The sequence below is a fragment of the Pogoniulus pusillus genome, chromosome 20 (genome assembly GCF_015220805.1).
Source record: "Pogoniulus pusillus isolate bPogPus1 chromosome 20, bPogPus1.pri, whole genome shotgun sequence".
In the NCBI taxonomy this organism is placed as follows: Eukaryota; Metazoa; Chordata; class Aves; order Piciformes; family Lybiidae; genus Pogoniulus; species Pogoniulus pusillus.
The window spans coordinates 15,898,752-15,911,729 of NC_087283.1; the positions used below are offsets into that span (position 1 = coordinate 15,898,752).

A 12,978-nucleotide genomic window follows, 5' to 3' on the forward strand; every position below is an offset into this window, starting at 1 on the left:
AGCCACTGTGTTCCAAGCACTTTTTTTGTCCTGGAGTGAAATGAAGGCACTTGATTCAAGGACTCCTAGTGAGAAATGCTGTCCTCGTTGAAGTCAGTGGGCATTTTGCCCTTGATTAAGAAGGGCAGAACTTAGTACATAATCTAAATACAGATGCCTGGAAGAAAAAGAGCAGCAGACACAAACACGCCAATGGCACTAAGGCCAGAGTTGAGGAGGGGAAATTAATTGATGTGAGATGATATTTTCCAAAATTAATATTGTTTATTAATTTTGATACTCGAACTCTTGCCACCCCTGACCACTAATTTTAATAATATTTTGGTTCTTACACGGTCATGGAAACATTCTATGGATAATATCTAGATCTAGTAGCAACCAGCAAAATAAATAAACGTTAATTGAACTGGAAGAGAAGGTTCCTCTGTGGTGAGATGCTGCTTGTGGTCAATATGCTGCTTGCCCAGTAGCTGGGCTCAAGCTCTTTCTGCTCTATGGCAGAAGGCAATAGAGAATTACAAAGAGGCATTTAAGCATTTACTCACAGATTATTATTACCCTCGTGGGGGCTAGCCACAGTCCAGACAGTGCCCAGATGCTTTCAGAGGACTCTGTCTTGTTGGACATTGAGTCTTGAACGTTCCTGGCTTCTGGGGAAAGGATGCAGGCAATTTCTGACCTTGTCTCCTGGTTTCTTCTGGACCATCTGTAAATATGTCCAGGAATTCTAAACAGGACCTTCAGGTGCAGAAGGCAGATGCCGTGCAGTCTCAGCGCGATGTCACACTGACCACACAGGCCGATCGCGTGCAGGCATCATAGAATCAGCCAGGTTGGAAGAGACCTCCAAGATCATCCAATCCAACCTAGCACCCAGCCCTATCCAGTCAACTAGACCATGGTACTAAGTGCCTCATCCAGTCTTTTCTTGAACACCTCCAGGGATGGTGACTCCACCACCTCCCTGGGCAGCCCATTCCAATGGCAAATCACTCTCTGTGGCAGTGGAATTTAGCAGGCAAGCAATAAGGCAGTGTGCAACAGTAGCATGACTGAGCACAGCAGAGAGAGCAGGGAAAGAGCAAGGAAGCAAAGCAGCAAAGCAAAAGCAGGCTGTTCACCTGCCTATCTCCTTTTATCAATGTGGGCTGAGATTAAATGCCCTTTGGACACAAGAATACCAATCAGGATGGCAGTTAGCCAAACCATACCATATAAGGCAAAGCTGAAATTGCACAGTATGCCTTTCTGAATTAGATGAGGTAAAGACAAGGAGCTAACATAAAAAACAAAGTGAAGGAAAAATGGCTCCCTATTATCTTGGAAATCTTCTCCAAGTCACATAGATATTTGGGTGAAAATTGGCTATCTCTGAAGGCAGATCTTCTAGAGTTCAAAAGCTGACATCACATTTGTGCTCACAGACAAGCTATGTGAAACACAGGGATTTGTTACGTATTTCCTATGATTTTTATATTCTCAACTATCTACTAATGGCTCACAATTGTCCTTCTCTTTTAAATACTTTACTAGCATATCTTGTTCTTCAACCAGACTGTCGTAAGGTACCAAGTGATGCTAGCTTTGGGAATTCCCACACATACCTCCTGATACACAGCTATGACAACAAAGAGGTTTACCAGATCAGCTCCATTCTCTACTGATTCTGAAAATGTGAGAGTCTTGCTTCTCTGTGGAATGTGGCAGGCTCATTTACAAGAGCACATTTTAAGCCTACAAGTGTGAATGGGTTTGAAACGTGTGCAGCTGAGCTCTCTAGGTCCTAATGAAAATATGGATCTGGCAGCACTGTAATTCCTGCTTTAAAATAATCCCACTCTTAGGGGGTTGTTGACTTAATGCTGTGGACTCTTTTTTTGCTCTCCTAGAGTGTGTGGGTGTTTTCTTTTTTGTCACCACAACAACCAGTGACAAATATTGTGTCCCACCTCTGTTTTATTTATTTCTTCCTTTTTTAGACCATTTAGGATCTTTAAGGCATTTCATAGAATTAAGCAACTATCTAAATTTATTTAATTTTAACAGCTGCCTCCTTACCAACAGATAATTCACTCATTCAGCCATGCTTACATCATCATCTTTGTGTTTTTAACAGCCACTTACTTAGTGCAAGGCAAATGCTGATTATGTTTTAAATGTTTTGTCAGCAAAGATGTCATTCTGCTATCTAGCAAAAATTCAGCTTCACCTGTCACTTATTAACTTTCTCACCTAGCCACTTGTCTGTTCACTTTTTGTGGTTCAAAAGGTCTGTAGTTCAGTCTGCAAACATGAAGCATTATCCCATTATCACTAGTGATCAGCATGTCATTTCACCTCCAAAGAGAGTCTTCATAAGTCTGTTTTTCCCATGACTGTTATGGCGTATGCTCTCAATTATAGTCATGACTAATTCTGTCAAACTGAACAATATTAATTCTGCATTTCTATAAAATATTTTTCCCAAATGATTTAGAAATTTGGGGTATTTTAACTACAGCTGTTTAGGTGAATTGTTTAAAGAGCTGGCACACAGCCCCAGTTGTATGAAATTACACAGTCTCAAGTTTAAACTATTAGAACACATTATTGAAGACAGCTTGGAACAGGCCATGTAAAAAATCTGCAAGCTCTCTAAGTCTTCTTTGAAATATCAAGTTTATATAAACTGATTCCTCCTCTACTTCTTGGCAGTTTGTTCTTAAATTTCTAGCAGAAGTTGAAAAAAAACCTTTATGAATCTGCCTCCTCTTTGGCATGCCTGAAGCTGGGGCTCTGGCTCTGAATTTTAAAGCTGTAAATGTAAAAACTAGACCTAGGTCTTAAATATATTAAAATCCATGCATTGATAGATGTGAAGACCTTGTTTACCATCAGCTTCTTCTTTGAGTTTGCTTTTAGATATAAATCCTCCTGTGTATATGATCGTGTTTCTGGTAATTTTCAGGAGAGACATAAACAGTACCTTTTTTCTACTTAGTAGATTTTTCATTTAGAAAGAGGTAGCTGTGACTTGAGAGACATGAAAAGTGCCATTTCATATCCCTTCTTGATGAGCTTTTCCTTGTAACGGAGAGGCATGCCTTTTGGTTGTCTTTTCTCAGCACCTCCTTCCCTTCAGAGGTAGAAGTGAAGAGGTTTTGTCTCGCTTGTCCTCTCTATCTCTGTGAAGCATAATTAGCTATACAGTTATCCTGGGTTCTTTAGCAGTCCTAAGTACCTAAGGGTACTGCAGTTAAAAATGCCACACTAGGACTTTCCTAAGAGTTGGTGAATGCTAATGGTAGATTCATCTCCTGAACATAAACTTTGACTGAATTTCCAGGTACCCTGCAAGCCGTAACTATGAGCAGGCAAACATTTTACAACCGTGCAGACTGAGTTAGCTTTTTAAAAAGGAAGTGGTTACTCAGCTTTTCATCTCTCTGAATAGTTTTTGTGATTTGATTTACCCTGTTTGTCACCTGCTTACATTGTACAGTGGCATACCAAAGCCAGCTTTTTCTATCTTTAAACCCTTTAGGAAGGAAGTATGAAGATATGATTGCTACAATAGATGTTTCAAGTTTCTTTTTATGTGTCTGTGAGGAGAATTCTTTGTGATGACAGATCTTGGGAAGTGGAAGGAGGCAGGAAAGGGCTAAGTGCTGAAGACACTGATACATAGTTACTGAAAAATAAAAACCTGGGCTTGAGAACAGAAGAGAAAAGCCATGTTCTAACCAGGCCTCTAATAGTGCTATGTAAATCAGAAAATCTACAAGAATATTGGGCTTGGATTTAGGCTGTGGCTTATAAAGGCTAAATGCACTATTTTATGTTTTCTTCTTTTCCATATATAGCAAATTTAAGCTAAAGTATTCCCTCTTGAACCTTTAAATAATTCAGGCTTGCCTCTAAGGGGAGTATAGCAGATGTGCAAACGGTCCCTCTGCTCGATGTGGAAATGTTCTCCAGAGCATTGCTGTGTATAGGACTCTGCTATCTTGAGAAAAGCACCAGCTCGCTATCTGTAGCCCGTGAGAACTTAAGAGTAGTTTGCTGTGGCTCAAACTCTGCTCCTGTATTAAGAGCATAGGAGGCTTCTCTGAGCTGGCCACAAAGTAGGACACCCAGGCAGCTAGTTATGCATAGCTGTGGTGCATATAAGGGCATAAGGACTTCTGCCTGTCCAACTGTATCCTTCTTACCCTAAGGCATTTAATATCTTTCATCAGTTACGTCCATTTCACTCTAAGATTTCTGTGATGTTTTGTCTGCCTTCTCTTCTGCCCTCTTTGCTCACAGGAGCAAATTCCTCCCCTCCCACTCTTGATTCCTTTTTTTTTTTTTTTCCCTATCTAATTTTTATATAATTTACTTATATTTTCTGTGTAGTACCTGTGGCAACTGCTTTGCAAGTCCCCTGCTGTGCAAATCACCGTTCACAGAGGAAGATCTTCCTGTCAGTGACTGACAAGAGGTGCCAGGAGCAGGCTAGGAGACCATTAAACCCATGAGTTGGCAAATCAGCAGGTAGCTGTGTGCAGTTCTGGATATGCCCCTAGCATTAGTTCCTATCTTGCATCAAAGAGTTTTTTAAGATATGGCCCACAGGCAGAGTTTCAGGTTAAAAGGAACACACTCCTAGTGCTTGGCTGCATCTATCATCTTCTGTCTCTTTTTTTTTTTGTTTGTTTTCAAATATAATGACACCAGCAGTTTGTTCTTAGAGAGGGCTTTGGGTTGTATTTTGCTGTTGTTTCTTTTCTGGGGGGTTTTGTTGGTTTGTTGTTGAGTTGTGGGGTAGGCTTGTTTGATTTTGTTGTTTGCTTTTTTTGGTTGGTTGGGTTTTGTTTTTTTTTTTGTGGGGACTGTGTTTACAACAGCCTAAACATAGCTCCTGATTTTAACTTTCACATTTTTCAAGGCTGACAGTGTTGAAGAGGCCAAGATATATCAAAGACTGAAGGAGAAGAGGAAATGTGTGGGATTTTAGGTAAGACTAAGAATGTCCTGGACAGTCTTCTCTCCTTAACATATAGGAGAATGAAAGCAGTCTTGAGTTTTGAAATTTGGTTTAGCTCCTGGATCATCTCAAAGGGCTCTTAAACTAGGCCTTGAGTGATAATACTCTGCACAGGAAGCTCTAGATTGCAGGCAAAATGATATTGGAATCAAATGCAGAATAAAGAGCCTGGATAAAGGGCACAGGATTTGATCCACTGCAGTCACTTGATCTGAGAGGTTTAAGGTTTAAAATGCTTCATACCTGCAAACCAGCTGTAAAATGCAGGAAACACAAGTGGCCATGGCCTGATATTTCCCTGTCCCAAATATTTAATAATTTGCTGTCTTCTCTGGGCACATGAAATGTAGTTATAAAACTAAATTTTAGTTCTGTATCAGCATTTCACTATCCTTTGAAATCCATGCCTCCTTTCCTTGTAATTTCAAGTTTGTTTGAGTTTGTTTTTTTTCCTTCTTGTCTTTGTTTTCTTCTTTCATCTGTTTTTCTGCATAAGATCCCTTTAAAATAATTCTGCATCTTCTTGTCTGCTTTTCTTCCCCAGTGGAAGATAGTAAAGGTAGCCAGGAGACTGCTTCTCACCTGGTAGTTGCATGGGTGAGTTGGGTTTGCATGACAAGGTTTTGGGGGGAGGGGTGGAGGTGTGTGTGCTACAGGAGTGGCTTCTCTAAGGAACTGCAAGAAGCTTCCCTTAGGTCTGATAGAGCCAATGCTAGCCAGCTCCAAGAGGGACTTGGTCAAGGCCAAGTCCATTAGCGATCTTGGTAGTACCTCTGTGATAATATACTTAAGAAGGGGGATGGAAAAGCCTGCACAGCTGCAGCCAGAGAGAGGATTGAGAATGTGAGAAACAACTCTGCAGACACAAAGATTAATGAAGGAGGAGGAGGAGATGCTCCAGGTACAGAGCAGAGATTCTCCTGCAACCTTTAGGGAAGACCATGGTGAGGTACGCTGTCACCCTGCAGCCCATGGAGGTCTGTAGTAGAGTACATATTCACCTGCAGCCTGTGGAGGATGCCACATCAGGGCAGGTGCATGTCTAAAGGAAGTTGTGATCCATTGGAAAGTTCACAGCAAGTTTCTTGCAGCACTTTTGGATTCTTGGAGAGAGAAGCACATTATGGAGCAGGTTTGCTGACGTGACTTTTGAACCCTTTGGGGATCCACACTGGAGCAGTCTGTTCCTGAAGGACTGAGCTCAAATGAAGGGACCCATGCTGGAGCCGGTTATGAAGAACTGCAGCCTATGGGAAGAACTCAAATTCATGAAGGACTGTCTGCTATGCGAGGGACCCTGTGATGGAACAGGGAAAGAGTTGTGGAGTATTCTCTCAGGTAAGGAGGAAAGGGCAGTAGATGAACATGTGAGAGGTGGGGGGAAAGACATTTTAAGACTTAGTTTTAATTTCTCATTATTGAGCCATGAGTCTTTCATTGTATTTTCTCTCCTGTTTAGCTGAGGAGGGGAAGTGATAGAACAGGTTAGGTGGAAATCTGCTTGCTGGGGAAAGAGGGTGCTGACAGTTTCAATCTTAAAGTTATCACAAACTTTTGTACAGACAGGCACCGTCAGATTTATTGAAAAAATTACTCTGGTTTGGGAGTGGGACCAGCAGCTTGTGTTGCTAAAATTCTCTTGTGAGTTTCAAGCTCTGATGGCAATTTGCTGCTAAATGCCCTTTCCAATACTCAAAAGACAGGCCAGAAACTTGACCTGCCGTTCTGAAGACCACACTGTTTCCCCAGTAAAATGCACAAAATGGACAATTTACATGGAAAAAAACCCAAGCAAACAAATCAAACAAAAAAGATCTGTTGATTTGAATACAACAGGCACTGTTCCTCTCCAGGTGTTAAGCACAAGGGGAAGCTGCAAGGATACCATTTGTGAGTTTTAAATAATGAGTGTGGAACTGTTTTTCTTCCCTGACCAATCATTCTTCCAGTGAGTATGTTCATGAAGGAAATTGAATTCAAACACTAGCTTATTCCCATTCTAATTGGTGCACTCTCAGACTCTCACAAGAAAACAGCAGTTCAGACAGAACCCAAATGAAAACCAACGTCTCTTGTTTCTTATGGTCAGTGTTGCAATTGTAGTATGGTTATTACAAACAATACTATTTTAGAAGAACACAACCCTAACAGCGTGTGTGATTCTGATTTTGAAGGAGTGGTCTTGGTTCAGGGCTGGTGTTAATTGGTATTTCGGCAGTGAAGCTAATGGTAGTAGAAGCTGCCTCAGGGTGTCTGTCTGTTTATGTAGCTTCACTCTCCCCTAGGCTACTTCCCTGGCTTAATCCCACCACTATCCAACCTAGAAATTAATTTCTTTTTCTTATTTAAGATTCCATAATCCATTCATATTTAATATTAGTTTAAAGAGGAAACAGCCCCAGGAGAGAGTTTTTGTTCTGTTGAGGCGTTGGAGTCATTCTTTACTTAATGAAGAGAAACGACAGCAAGATGGATAAAAAAACTCACTCAACCAAAAAAGTTCTAATTTCAGTTAAAAAAAAACCCCAACTTTCTTGAATAAAACTATTTACAATTACATTTAAAATGTCTAATATGTGCAGTATAAATACATTGTTTTAAATAATTCAAAGATTAAGGGAAGAAAATCCCAAAACATGTTGTTGGCAAAGTTTTCTCACTGGGCCAGGGAGTCTCATCACTATTAGTTAGCAGTGGAAAGACAGTAGTCCTCCTAAGTTCCATTTACTCACTTGATTTCATTCAGTGACTGAAGTTAACACAAAGAAAATTTATCTTCTCTCCATACTCTTCAGATATTTTCCTAAATAGATAGCAACCTTAGACATTTGGTTGTTTGTGGTTTTTTTATCTTGGAATGAAATATATCCACTTTGCTATATCTGGCACTCAGTATTGCATCTGAAATTCCTCTACCACCTATGGCTGAAAATGAAATACGAGGTGAAACCCACTAGTTTCACAATCTAGAATGACATAGCCAGAAACAGCCATTACAAGTCACTTTAAGCCTTCCTTTGTTGATTAAAATTATTAATTTGAAAAGTAAAATATAATTAGTTCACATTTTCCCCTTGAGAATGCTTGCATTAAGTTGTATTTTTAAATATTGATTTATAATCTACATTGTTGTAATGTTTACCTTCCATAGTTCTTCAATAAATGTGGGTAGTATATACATACATAGTAAAACTATTTATGCAGACATGGCTGAGGGAAAGTAGATTCAGAGTGGATCTTAGGAAGTTCTTCAGTATGAGAAGTGGTGGCACTCTGGAATAGGTTGCCCAGGAAGATTATATCCTCCCTAGGACCAGGCCAGGTTTGGTGAGGCCTGAGCAGCTGAGTCTAGTTGAGAGGTATCCCTGCCTATGACAGGGAGGTTGGAATAGACAAATCATAGAGTCATAAAATGATTTGGGTTGGAAGGGACCTCCAAATGTCATCTAGTCCAACCCCCTTGTGTAAGCAGGGACATCCTCCACTAGATCAAGTTGAGCTCTAAGGTCCCTTCCAACCTAAGCCATTGTATGATTCTCTGATTCTATGATAATAAAATAGCTCTATGTGATCATAAATCAACATGTTTTACAATTACCAACCTGAAATAGTCTGTCTCTTTTTAGGAAAATAACTGAGAAGTATCAGTGCAAAACAAGGCAAAAATAAATCAAAGTTTTCTGCCTTCTGACTAGACTGAAAGGTCATGATTCTCTATCAAGCTCTTCTGCTCTAAGCTTTCATATCATTTGCTAAAATGATCTGTTGGCCAAGCATCTGTGATAGCACAGGTTATTCACAGGAAAAATCACAGTGCTACCACCTTTTGGAATGTCTGTGTCAGCTGAAAAAACATGAGCACATCTCCCATGAAAGCAAGGTATTTGCTGTTAGAAGAAGGAGACTAAGAAATGAGCCTGATGTTTGTTTTCTGTTTAATTGGAAGACCTGAAGCTGCCTGTCCTAGTTTAGCAAGCCACTCATCTTCTTCCATTTGTCCATTGTCTGGATTACAGAGAACATACAAGCACCCTCTCTGGACATTGGTCAGCACATCTGCAGAAGCAAAGTATGAAGTACAGGAATTGAGGGAGGAATTTGCTCAAAAGGCTGAGCAAAATTAAATCTTGCCACTTGTTTGGAACTAGTTTCAGTGTACACACTTCATTTGAGCCATGTTGTCAGTGTGAGTAAATGGAAACATATCCATGGTTTTACAGCCTGAAGTTGTGCTGACTGCCTTCAGTTCTCATTCAAATGGTGGTCTTTGCCCTAGGGGCCATTTGAAATGGAAAAGAGTTCTGTTTTGGCAGATCCTGAAGAAAGTGAGCTGTCATTCAGCACTGAAAGGTAAAGGCCTAATCTGTATTTGGATTCTTATTTCTAGCACTGCTGTATCATGGTAGGAGAAAGCTATATATCATCTTTTCAGTATATGCAATATGTGGAGGGGAAAAAGGCAAATAATGTTGCACAAAAAATGAAGCATTTGCATAGGCAGTTGTGGCAAGATTGACCCCCAGATATTACTCCCAAAATGGGAGTAACATTTCTAGTTACTCAACGATATATTTTGTTTCTCTCTTAAAAGCTTGTTTCCCTCATCCCCCTCCACTCCCATCCCCCTGTTGTCTATTTTTCCTAGTATTTTTCCACACTTTATTTCCTAAAAGACTAGCAGGTTTGACGATGCATTGTGATTTCTTTTCTACAGGGCTTTATGAAGGAAGCTGGAGGCAGTTCTCATTAGTCTCACTGACATCTTTTATCACTTATCAGAGGAACAAGCAAACGGAGAGCAATTCCTTTGATCATGGCAAAAGTAGAAAGAGTATTAAAAACCTTATGAAGATTCACTAAGTAGAAAGTGGAAAAGACAGTCTGTGCCATGTTTCAAAGAAGGAACATGATTTAAAGTTGCCACATTTGCTTGTATATATTAAAGAATTGTTACAGGTGATGCATATTACATGCATCCTTAGGTTTTTGTTGTTGTTTTGTTTAAAAAAACAACATGCAACAGTCAAAGGAGGTTTTAAGCAGAATGGATGGAAAATAAAAGGTGAGCCTGTCAGGGAGGAATTATGTCATTCAGTGAAATTCCTTGAAAATAAACCCAAGGTTGCAACAGTGGCACCATGCATTGGAAAAGAAACCTGCTCTCATTGAGGAATGTTAAATCTTTAAGTCATCACCTAACATGATGCCCCCGTCATGGGCCTTGCACTGTTGTCAACAGAGCAGGGAGAAAAAGAGAAGCAACTATACCCTCTTACCCAGAACATTATGAAGTCTTAGATCCACTAGTGCTGTGTGGCTGAGGCTCAGTTATACACTCCCCACACAGTTCTCAGTTTCTGCATGTGGTCAGCTCATACCAAAGCATGGGATTTGCATAGCCTTTGAAGGGCCTTGTTTTAACCTGTGACAATACAGGCATCACAACTATCCAGGCATTTTCTTCCAGCATAGACTCTGTCAGCCTTGCCCCTGCAGCACTTTTTACTACCATAATTTTTAACTATGTTGAATTTGATTTGGATATGATGCATTGTAGTACATCTCCACAGCACCTTTTATGCAAGTATCCCCAGAGCACTTTCTGATCAAGCTAAAATTAGCAATGAACTATATACAAATTCCTTATAGATGCATTTTAAAGGAGAAGGCAGAGATGTATGCACTCAGTTCAGCGTTAAAACAGGCAGAGGGACGAGCTCTTCTCTCGAACATTAGTGAGAGAAGGGGAACTAATTCAGTGTATTGCTTTTATAATAGGCTTGGCATGTGCTTCTCAAAGGAGTGCAATGCACTGCTCTAACAATACTAACCAGAACGAATTGCATGAATACTGTAACTGACCTGGAGGTGGCAGGAGAATCAATACATAGGTGGGTTATCAGCTCTCCCTTTGTGTACACATTGTTCTAACATTTGCTGCTTCTTATGAGACATAGCAAATGTCTTATCAGAAGCAATTCTTTGAGATACACAGCCTCAGTCATTCACAAGGAACACAGTGGGAGGAATAAGCATAGAGCTTTGAGGGATGTGAATTGTGAATCTAAAATGACAGAAATGTTTGTTGTTTTTTTTTTTTTGCCAGAGCAAGGGCTTTGGAAAGAAAGAAAAAAAGCAGTTTTCTCAGGATTGTTGCCAGAAGTTGTCATGAGACCCAGGCTGACAAAAGGTGACATGCTGAGGAACAAGACTTCCAGATCCTAATGAAAATCAGGCCAGCATATAATATCCTTCACTGTGGTAAGCCTTTCTTTTGATCCCTTTCTCTTAAATACAATGTTTTAAATTATTTTTAAAATTAATTTAAAAAATCAATAAAATGTTCCTTTAAGACAGAAATTTGCTCATCACCTTTGCTCTTTAATAGAAGAGAACTGCAGAGCCTGAAAAGACACCAAACTTGATGAGAAAATTCGAGATTGCTGCCTCGGACAGATGATAATGTCTGAACTAGCAAGAAGCAAAGTGAATAAAGTTAGTTCAGTGCTCTTGCTAATCATGATCATGCACTTCTGTTAACAGCTCTGCCTGTACCAGAGCTCATAGTCATGCTCCTGGAAGTCCACCTCCTTGGCTTGTCCCTCCTGTTTCCAGAGCAGTGAGACAAATGGCATCAGTAGTAAGCTGAAATCATGGCAACTGTGTGACAAACGCAGATACCTGAAGGCCATCTGCATGAGGTAGGAAATCCTTAAATGGCACCAAACAAAACGAGGAATTTTGTAGCCACATGGTTAAGCAAGTCAGTATTTGAAGTTGCAAAAAATAACAATTAAAAATAAAAACCCTTTAAAGTGAGATTTTAAAACATAACTGTACAAGAAGATATAAGCTCCTTTAACTATAGCTAATAAATTAAGCAACTTGCATTATCTGTAGGGATGTGCCTTCCAACACTTAATGGCTCCAGGATGTAGCTAAAAACTTACTACAAGGCACAGCTGAGCCATGCTGCAGTATGGCAGGATGACCAAGAAGCATGTATGTCAGAAAACTGCATCTTGGGATGAGCTTTTTTCTGTCTCTAAGGCTATATATATATGTGTGCTGTTGTGAAATGAAGAATTTTGTCATACTAGGAGAACACAATGTGGAGAGGCTGTACATTCAGTCTATAGCATTCAGAGAATAAATCTCACCTGGGCCTGAGGAAAGACCAACAGTATAGCTCAGTTAGGAAGTTAAGGCCATTTCTGGAGCCTGTCTTCTTGCAGTCACTCCTTTATTCTGTGGTGAATCAATTGTCAAATGTGGCAAAAAGTGAGGTGAGAGATAGTCTCTCAAGGATGTTGTTTCCAATTTTGTGACCTTTCCGTGGCTAATAAATTGATCTATTTTGCTCTGAATATAGCTGCAATGTCTGAGGCAGAGAGAATGGGGAGGGAGAAAAGAGCAGAGGAAGATGTGTGGAGCCCCATACTGATGTTGTGAAACAAAAGCAAAATAGCAGCTATAAAGACATCTAGTGGAAGGACTAAACCTCTGGACCAACATACAGAGACCATCTGCCCAGCTCTGCCATGTGCTTCCTCTTATTGTGATTAGCTGTGTAACGGCTGTCTCCCCATCCCACTTGTTGGTGTTTATTGTGTTTACTGCTCCCTCATCCCCTCTATGCTGAGCATCAGTGACATGCTACAGTCTGGCAGAAATAAGGAAAATATGCTGAGATGAAATAAATTGTCTCCTTTGCATTGCCTTCACGTCCTGCCTCTTAACCTAGGTATTGAAGAGGTTTGGGGTGGCAGCAGCAAACAAAGGCTCTGCCTTCCCAAAGGGAAATTAAGTCCTCTGCTACACAAGAGATTTATATGGCAAATTAGGTCAGTTATCATTAAACTACTGCACAGCAGGACAAATCATAATTTTAAATACACTTAAAATGCAAGTACATTTAAAATACATTCTGATGCAGTGGAAACCAAGCCTCTTACAGCTGCTATGTGGAC

At 40.2% G+C, this 12,978-nt stretch overlaps 1 long non-coding RNA gene across 3 annotated transcripts in view; it reads left to right on the forward strand.

The window, feature by feature from the left end:
• LOC135184516 (uncharacterized) overlaps positions 1–11,263 on the forward strand; it is a 40,927-nt gene extending 29,664 nt beyond the window's left edge. Inside the window, exons 2-7 of one of the 3 annotated variants that reach the window (XR_010306076.1) lie at positions 4,378–4,515; positions 4,910–4,978; positions 5,553–5,605; positions 6,100–6,346; positions 9,285–9,358; positions 11,115–11,263. This is a non-coding gene — a long non-coding RNA (uncharacterized LOC135184516). Of the gene's footprint in view, positions 1–4,377; positions 4,516–4,909; positions 4,979–5,552; positions 5,606–6,099; positions 6,347–6,861; positions 7,068–9,284; positions 9,359–9,722; positions 10,512–11,114 lie in introns of those variants that run through there. The other 2 variants (XR_010306075.1, XR_010306077.1) reach the window with 2 other exon arrangements.
• The last annotated feature ends 1,715 nt before the right edge of the window (positions 11,264–12,978 follow it).